Below are 9,925 nucleotides of genomic sequence, written 5' to 3'. Positions count from 1 at the left end.
AGGCTTCCCCTCTTCTCACCCCTCCCTAACTCCTCCTTGGGGATAACATATATCCATTAGGTGGGTTTCTTTCCAGACAATTTTTCTCTGTTTGTAAATGCATAAAAACTTTTTTTTAAACATCTTTATTGGAGTATAATTGCTTTACAGTGTTGTGTTAGTTTCTGCTGTATAACAAAGTGAATCAGCTATATGCATACATATATCCCCATATCCCCTCCCTCTTGCACCTCCCTGCCCCCCTCCCTATCCCAACCCTCTAGGTGGTCACAAAGCACCGAGCTGATCTCCCTGTGCTATGCAGCTGCTTCCCACTAGCTATCTATTTTACGTTTGGTAGTGTATATTTGTCAATGCCACTCTCTCACTTGGTCCCAGCTTACCCTTCCCCCTCCCCGTGTCCTCAAGTCCATTCTCTACATCTGTGTCTTTATTCCTGTCCTGCCCCTAGGTTCATCAGAACCTTTTTTTTTTTTTTTTTTTTTAGATTCCATATATACGTGTTAGCATACGGTATTTGTTTTTCTCTTTCTGACTTACTTCACTCTGTATGACAGACTCTAGGTCCATCCACCTTACTACAAATGACTCAATTTTGTTTCTTTTTATAGCTGAGCAATATTCCATAGTATATATGTGCCACATCTTCTTTATCCATTCATCTGTCAGTGGACACTTAGGTTGCTTCCATGTCCAGGCTATTGTAAATAGTGCTAAATGCATAAAAACTTTTAAAGTAATTTTTCCATCCATGGAATTTTAAGCAATTTTTCCATACCGTGTATATTGTTCTACATCTGACTCTATCAATAACCTGTTTCCATGTTGCAAGGGTGGACCTTAGTTTACTCAACCCTTTCCACCTTGTTGGACATTTAAGTAGCTTCTATTTATTTACTATCTCAAACAATGTTGCAAAGAACATTCTTGGGCATGTGCCTTTGTGGACATGTGCGTCATTTATGTGCAAGAGTTCTTATTTTTCATTTTCCTACCATGAACATGTGTTCTTTAGATTATTAAACATATTAAAAGATTCCATTAGATTATTTCAAATAGCCTGAAGCCACTCAGTTGGTCCATTTTTTCTCAGGATAAACGAGCTATTTGTTAGCACCACCTTATAAATAAATGCTACATGTTTTTGAGCCACACGTATTTTTTACGGATTCATCCTCCCTGAGGAGTATCTGGTCCAGGGCAGCAGACAGGAGTCTTGGTTGCAGTTGCCAAAGCCTCGAGGGGTGGGGTGTGGGTGTGGATTGTCCTTGGATGGCTCTGGGTGTCCACTTTTCACAGACAATCAGGTGACCTAGGGGCCCTCCCTTGGCAGTTGGTGGTCGCTGACCACTCCTGGGAAGGCTTCAGTTGCTGATCCCAGGGGATAATGGTTTCCCTGGGGATGGGCTGGCTTCTCTAGCGTTTGGGCCTGATGGGTTTTCTGGAGGTACACAGGGGTCCTGGATCCAGAGGGGAGCTCCTGGGGTAGTGAGGGCAGGCAGAATGGGTCCTCATCCTGGGCCTAAGTTCTGGGCTTCCAAGCCCTCTCTTCCTCTTGCGAGTGCAAAGCAGATGCCACATTTCCTTAATTTTCAGAAAACCATTTTTCTTTTGCATTGCAATGCACCTGCAATAGGAAGTGGACATTGAATGTGGGAGTGACCTTCCCCGGCTCTTCCTGAAGCCTGTTTTATCAGAGGCTGGAAAATCCCATCCCTTGTATGCAGAGGATAAAGGGAAGTCTTTTCTGAAATTCAGACTGGACTTAAGTGTGAGGCAAAAGCCGAACTCATCATTCCTTTTCCTGGCTGCTCGGTGCCCATCCCTTCTCGTAATGCTGCCAGAAACCCTCCTGTGTAATTAGTGGGGCTGTAATTAATACATGAGAGGAGTCTTCCTAACAGATCCAAGCCAGTGTGTCCTCTTAAAATGGGGTGGGAGGCAGGCTTTACAGGCTTCTACATGTTGACCCGAAACATCCAGTCAGACAATCGCATTGTCATCCCCGGCCGTGCACATTTATATGCTTCTCAGACGCACCGGCCCCGTGGAGGGAAGCAAAGGGGTGAGGAAGGGTTATGAGCGAACTGAACTGGGGACTGGAGAGGGTGGGCTTAGAGAGCTGGGAAAACTGTGCATGGAGCTGTGGTTCCACTAATAGAAACTTAGGAAGGCAGAGGTGAACTGGGTGGCGAGGCAGATTGGGGATGTCACAAAGAAGTGAATGTTTATGAAGCACCTACTATGTGCCAGGCACTGAGATGCTGTCTCATTCAACTCCTGAGATAAATGTCAAGATCTCCCCTTTTACAGGTAGCAACTGGGTCCCACAGTGGTGACGTGACCCTCAGAAGGCCACAGTTAGGGACTGAGTTTCTTCTGGCTCCCAAGGCTTAAAGGAAAATCATTCTTATTGCAATCTTTCTTCAGTCTTTTCCCACAGCACCCCATCCAGCACTCCATTGGTGGATGAATGTCCTAGAATCTTGGTTCGGCTCACTCCCTCCACAACCTTGCTGGTCCCTACCTCTGCAACCTCATTGCCTGTGGATGGAAAACAGGCCCCCTTTTTTACAGCCTCGCTCGGGTGACAGTGAAGATATTGGCCGAGACACTCTCTGAAGTCTCTTCTAGGCCTACTGGTCGTGATTTTATGGTTGGAAAATATTTATAAAATTCATAAATATTTTTCTAATTAATTTTACAGGTTTCTGCCCTCCATTAGGCACAAAGCAGCACCCTTGCCCCCAACCATGACTATCCTACACTCAGTTGACCAAGCAGAGCCTTGGTGTTCCTTTTCCCTCTCACCCAGCCTTAACCATTCAGTCAGTTATCATTAACAAAGCCTAAATAGCCTCTAACCCAGCCCTATCTTTCCATTTCTCTTACTTCCAGACCTTTCCACCTGCTTGTCTCCGAGGCTTGCATCCTCTTTCTTCCCCTCTTGGTTGGTGGATTCCTACTTCTCTTTTGGGATCTCACCTTGGAGGCACCTCTTCCAAGATTCTTGGAGCCATTTAGCCCCCAGGTTGGGCTTGGGAGCCCCTCCTGCGGCTGAATGACCTGGCCTACAGTTCTCCTGTGGCGAGAACCAGTTAACATATGTGAAGGTGATTTTAAACTATAAAGTGCCATTCAAGCATTTCCCCTTCTTTTCCCCTTTTCTTTCTTCTTGCTGTTCTTTCTTACTTTCACCCTTCATCCTCCTCCTTATTTAGCGGAGGTCCTTCATCTGAGGGCCAGTAGGCGGCACTTCCCGTGTTTGGGTAAATGTGTATGTTTCTGGGGACGAGGTCCAGAGCTTTCATCAGTGCCTCAGGTGTCACTGACCCAAAAAAGGTGAAGAATCACTCTAAATTTTCTTGACACAAATGGGGAGCAAGATGAAGTAGGCTTTATTCTTTAGCTCATCATCATTCTCTCTGTCCTGCTTTATCTTTCTAGAACACAGACACAGACTTAACGTGATAAGCCAAACTTTCAGATCTAGGTTGAGGTAATATTGGAAGCACTAAAGTTCAACCTCAAAGCAACTTCTTGCCTCAACATTGTCTGTCCCCAGGAAGGCAACTCCAATAAACAGTGCTTCCTTTAAATGCTGGGGAGAGTGAGGAGTGAAAGGCCAGGTTCCCTGTGTGGCTTGATTTTCCTGGGGATCAACTGAGGCAGCAGGTGCTGAGTGGGATTTGCACCACGGACCAGAGGCACCACCCCTAGCATCCCCAGGAGAGCTGCCTTCCTGCCTCGTAGGCCCAGCATTCCCAATTGCTTCCTCCCAATGAGGCCTGAGGCTCTTGTGAGAAGGGAACACTGTCACTCAGTTTAATGCCCATTAATATATATTTCAAGATAAAGACTGAAGATTCATGGGTTCAGCCTGTGAAGGTACAGCATAAATGTGTAAAAATAAAATATCTCCTGACCTTGCCATCAGAGACATAGATTTTATTTTTTTCTTAGGAGTGTCTGGTGAGGTTTCTTTCTTTCTTTCTTCCTTCCTTCCTTCCTTCCTTCCTTCCTTCCTTTCTTTTCCCTCCCTCCCTCCCTCCCTCCCTCTCTCTCTCTCTCTCTCTTTCTCTCTTTCTTTCTTTCTTCCTTTCCCTTTTTTTTGGTGGTGGTTGTCGTAGCTCAACGGGGCTTTAAATTTAGGGAGTAGTCTGATCAGTCATAGCCAGAGCCGGCAGGAGCGTGGAAGATGTGATCTGGAAATACAGGCCTATGAGTTTCGTAATAAAGCCCTCAGTCTGCGGCTGGGGCCCTGAGGGGAGGCTCCAACTTTAGCCTGCCCTAAACAAAGTGTGGAGTCATAGAAACAGCATCATAATAACACTCTCAGAGTGCTTATCAAGGCCCTGTCTTAGTGTAGGGGGCCCCCAAAGCAGATCGAGGTAGGAGGGGTTTGGAGAAGTAGGACAGGGGAGGGAAGGAAGCTGATCCAGTGTGAGTAAATGAGCAGGTCACCTCTGTAGGCAAGGCGGGGCTCAGTCCACCAGGGAGGAAGTTGGGGAATTTATTTGTGAACTCCGGTCCCTCACTGGTGGAGGATTGCTCTCCAGGGTGTTTTTTGGCTTCTGTGACACAATATTCTACTACACCTCCAATGGTCTTCAGTCTACTTTTTGGGGTCCTCTTATTCTATCTATCATTTTTTTTAATATAAATATATTTATTTGGCTGCATTGGGTCTTTGTTGCTATGCACAGGCTTTCTCTAGTTGCGGTGAGCGGGGGCTACTCTTCGTCGCCTTGCGTGAGCTTCTCCATTGCGGTGGCTTCTCTCGTTGTGTAGCATGGGCTCTAGGCACGCAGGCTTCAGTAGCTGTGGCTCGCAGGCTGTAGAGCACAGGCTCAGTAGTTGTAGCACATGGGCTCAGTAGTTGTGGCTCACGGACTCTAGAGCGCAGGCTTCAGTAGTTGTAGCACGCGGGCTTCAGTAGTTGTGGCTCACGGGCTCTAGAGCGCAGGCTTCAGTAGTTGTAGCATGCGGGCTCAGTAGTTGTGGCTCACGGGCTCTAGAGCGCAGGCTCAGTAGTTGTAGCACATGGGCTCAGTAGTTGTGGCTCACGGGCTCTAGAGCGCAGGCTTCAGTAGTTGTAGCACACGGGCTCAGCTGCTCCGCGGCATGTGGGATCTTCCCAGACCAGGGCTTGAACCCATGTCCCTCTGCATTGGCAGGCGGATTCTTAACCACTGCACCACCAGGGAAGTCCCACACTTTCCATCATTAAATGTAGAAGTGCCAGAGGACTTGGTCACATCCCCGTTTCCTTGGTTATCTGCACGATCATCTTACACTATTTATCTTATCTGCTCTCTTGGCTTTAGTTCTACCTGTGTACTCATGACTCCGTAATTGCCAGCTGGCGCAGACTCCTAGCTGTCCCCCCAAATGTCACCTGCATCCCTAGATATTTGTCAAACACCACCCTCTGGCTCTGGAGCCTGAGGAAGGGAGAAATAACATCAGAGGATGAGCTCAGGAAGGGTCTGCTTAAAATAGGCAAGATTGACGGCAAAGGAATCTGTGGCTCAGCCTTTTCAGTCATTTCCTTGTAAATAGCGATGAGCACCTTCCCCTTTTTTTGTCAGTCTAATCACTATGAACTCCCCTCTGGTGGGTACTTTTTTTAGAGCATAATAGAAGGTGTGATATCTTGTGAGAGGCGCCAGAATCACTTGGAGAACAGCAGCTCCGGGATTGAAGGAGGAGGTGACAAGTTCCTGGGAATATTAAAGATTAACACCAAATACTTTGTTGCTATTTAACTCTGACGATTCATGTTGCTGGAGCGGAAACAGAACATTTCTTTCCCTCCCTTCTGTTTATTCCTTCCCTTCTCTGTTCTGGGGATTCAGAAGCTGTGGATGTCAGATGCCAACTCCTTAAGGGCTGAAATGGTTTTATATAATAACAGAGAGGGGGAGCCTACAAAATGAAGAAAGAATCTAATTCAGTGCTTGGACTGAAATGGGAACTGGAAACGAGGGTGGGGGGGAAGCAGTCTTAAAAATAGCTCACTCAGAGAGAAGAATGCGGCTTGTCTCCCAGTGGCAGGCAGGCGCAACCCTTGGGTGAATTATAGGAACCTACTGTAGGCCTGAGCGTTCGCTTTTGAAATGTTGATCATGGCTAAAAGGAGGCGGGTGGAGGGGAAGGCTGCTGGTGCCTGACGCTGGGAGCAGCCTTTGGCAATGGGTGAGCCTGTCAGGCCCAGGTCCACTGCCTGCGCAGGCAGCATGCCACCTGGATACTTATGCCCTGTGCCCTCCTGCTGGTTACTTATGCAGCTCCCAGTGCTGAAACTCCAAGCCTTCCCAGTGGGGTACACAGGTCTCCAAAGGAGGCTGGGGAAGCAGCCTAAGAAGACGGGACGAGGTGGAAAGAGAAGGAGGAGAGACGGCTGAGACAGGAGATGGTGATGAACACCGTAGACACCCAGTGGCGCACACACACACACACACAAACACATAGAGTGAGAGCATGAGAGAGAGACAGAGAGACAGAGAGACAGAGAAGACAGAGAGAGGGAGAGAGAGAGTGCAAATGGGAACAGAAGCCCACAGGGAGAAGCAGAGAGAAGCCAGACAGACCCAGAGACAGAGGGAAGGAGGAAGACCGGCAATGGATTTATTGCTGGGTAATGAGAAGGAATGAGATACAGCACTGGCCCCCAGGCTGCAATGATGCCCTCTTCCTGTGCCCCAGCCCCTCACTATGCTTGCAAGAGAAGCCATGGTTGATTTTGTCTTGTGGTCGTCTTCACTTCTAATGGACAGCCCCCAGGAGGAGGCTGAAAACTGTAGGATTACTGCAGGCTTTCACTGCAGACCTCCACCTTGGCAGGTGGTCAACCAAGGCCTTAGCTTCTGTGCCCAGTGCGTTGAGGGATTTCCAGATCAGCCCTCTTTCTTTTCCCTTTGATTGATGACAACACCAAATGCCTCATCTATATCCCCCTTAGATTCCCCCAAACAGGGGAGTGAACCCTGATTCCTTCTTCCCTGGCCCGTGATGCCTGAGAAGGTGAGCATGCAGACAGACCAGGTGACCAAGAGCACCTCCTATAGCATCTTGCAAATCTACACCCATAAGGAGGAGGATGGGAAAGAGGGCAAGACCTCTGTCCTGCATTCCTAGTGTCTGGCACGGCACCACCATGGGGGCCCCTCAGCGCTCACCAGTCGCCCTGCTGCAGGTTCTGGTCCCAGACATGTGTGTCTCTCTCTGCCTGAGGACTCTGACTACAAGTGTGTTTGGCTTTGGGAACACACCTAAGCCAACGACCGTGGATAAGCACTCCACCTGCCTCATCTCTTGGATGGCACAACTCTGAGGCCTGTCAACACAGCTTCCCAGGGCACCCCAGGTGCCCAAAGAGGTGACCTGTCCATCAATACCCCCTGTATCGTCTGTCCTTCCTTCCCTGTCCCACTGCACCTACTGCTTGCCTGCAGCTTTCTGGGGTGGCTTCCCAGTGACCCAGGTGCCCTCCAATTCTAATCCTTGGGGGGACCCCCCTCTCCAAGACAGGGTCTGTGTGGTTACAGTTGTTTTCTCCCAGTGCCTGTGAATGGGCTGGGCTCTGTCACCAGCGTGTAAAGCGTCACACCTCATTCTCATCTGGGTTGCCCAGAGACCACCCAGGGAACTTGCTAAAGTCAAAATGTGTCTCTAGGACTGCCAGGCAGGAGCTGCCTTAATCAAGAAACAGCAGAGAAACAAGAAAATCATGGGAAAAGAATAAGCACGGTAATTTCTGCACTTTGACAAACATACTTTGAGAATTAACAACCTAAATTAAGTCAAACGCCCTTGAAGCAAACCCTGAACTTGGAGTGAGCAGACCCAGCCTATCTTGGTCCTTCTCAAACTCTGGCTGCCGACGGTCATCTGTGAGGCGGGCGCAGACAGTAGAAATGTGGACAGTGGCTGCCGCCGCCTCCATCCTTAAAGAGAAAGATTCTGGGAAGAATGATCCTTCTAAGAGAGGGGCCAGTGTCTGAGCAGAGTTTGGTCACTGGAAGACACAGGCTGGAGTCGAGTCGCTGCTCTGCCACATTCTGGCTGTGTTACTTTACTGAGCCAGAGATGTAACCTCTCTGAGCCTCAGTTTCCTCACCTGTAAAATGGGGGCCATAACACCTCATGAAATTGTCATGAAGATTAAAAATGACTTAATGCATGTCCAACAGCTGATATCAAGTACAGCCCCCTTTGCCTTCTCTTTGTCCTCCTCCAAGGGAGCCACCCCTGACAGAGGGCAGGTTGAGGGTAAAAGGAAGTGTGTCCGGCCACACGGTCAGGCATCGGGACGGCCGGACACCACGGCTCCCACACACAGCCCGTCTGCATCCGTGGGCGTGGGAAAGAGATGTAAACGCAGACGGGCATCAAACACGAGTTAGACATGCCATTCCGCGCCACCGACACATTTCAGAAGTGCACATCACAAGGCTCTTGTGGAAGCCCTGGCAGCCGGCCAGCGTCAGACCACAAAAGGAAGTTGTTTCCCCGCCGGAGCAGCCGGGTGTGGCCAGGGCACCACGTCACTGCAGAGCATGGGGCTCTGCTGGGATTTCCTGCCCTCCCTTCCGCTCTTTCTCCCGTGGGCCCTGCTGCGAACAGCTCAGGTGCCAATACCCCGGCCAGCGAGGAAAGTCAGCTTTCACCTGACCCTTCCCCATGTCCCCGGAAGGGCCAAGCCGGTGCTATTTACACAGGGCCTCTCGATGTGGCCCTGCAGCCCTCTGGACACCGCCGAAGCTCTTCCTCCCCTCAGAGTACCAAGGAGAAGCTTCTTTCATCCACAGTTGGTAGAAGTCACATTCCGTCTGTGGCATCAAGGTCTGAAAGGCAACCACAGGCCAAGAGGTGGCAGAAGGTGTGTGACGCGGTTGGCCTAAGTCAGGCCTCATTCCTGGCAGACAGTCTACAAATATTTATTGAGGGGCTGCTCTGTAGCAGCTCTGTGCCCAGGTCTGACAGAGATGCCCTGTGCAAGACAAGGGGCTTATGTTCCGACTGGGAAGACCAGACTGACATGCGGAAACCAGGGGTCCTGTTGACCCCAATCTATGCTTATAATACTACGATGTGCGGGAAGGCGCAGCCCACACACGAAGACGCTGGTTACTCTCAGAACCCCAAGGAGGCTGCAGAAGGATTCTGGTTTGGCCCATGGACTGTCCTCCATGTAGCACTAAATGCATTAAGTTCTCAGATGGTCCCCTTGTGGTCTCTGGCCTCCTTCCTTACTCTCATTCCTTTGCCCCGTATCTTTGGTCCCACATAAGTTTGATCCCTTCAATCTAAGCGTGAAAACATCCATAAGATGTTTGCATTTGTCAATTAGCCCTTGCAAACAACCTTGCAAGTGAGGTCCTGCTATTTCCGTTTTGCCAAGGAGGAAACTAAGGCTTATTCAGCCTCAGGTATCAAACCGGTTACCTTATGTCGATAGCATCATGCTTTTGTAGAACACCTCGGTTCCATTTTCTTATTTGTCCAATGACAGCTTGGCTCACGTCTAGCCTTCCCTCATCCGGAGGCCCTGAGCATGGTGCTGGGCATACAGTAGCTGCTGTGGGAATTAATTCCACCAGCGAGTTCGCTCTTGACTCAGAGCTGAGCTCCATGTACTCAGGGAACGAGTATTTGTATTAGGGAAATAGAAGGGGGTCACTGTGGGACTGAGGCTCAGTCATGGGGGTGGGGAGAACCTGGGGCCTTGGAGGCAGGGAAAGGGGGTCCTAGGAGGCCAGAGATGGACATAGAAAAGGAGATGGAGGTGGCCAGAGATAAGCTTCTCCTGTGCTTCCACTTTGTTCCATGCAGAGGGAACTCCTAGGATCTAGGGGTTCGTGGACGGCCCCTCCCGGGTCATGAAAAGCCCCGCTTTCCCTCCTTTCTTTCTTTCCTCCCT

Source organism: Mesoplodon mirus (assembly GCF_964341445.2).
Source record: "Mesoplodon mirus genome assembly, chromosome: 12".
In the NCBI taxonomy this organism is placed as follows: Eukaryota; Metazoa; Chordata; class Mammalia; order Artiodactyla; family Ziphiidae; genus Mesoplodon; species Mesoplodon mirus.
The sequence above is the reverse complement of the archived record's forward strand: the minus strand, read 5'-3'. Positions refer to the sequence as shown.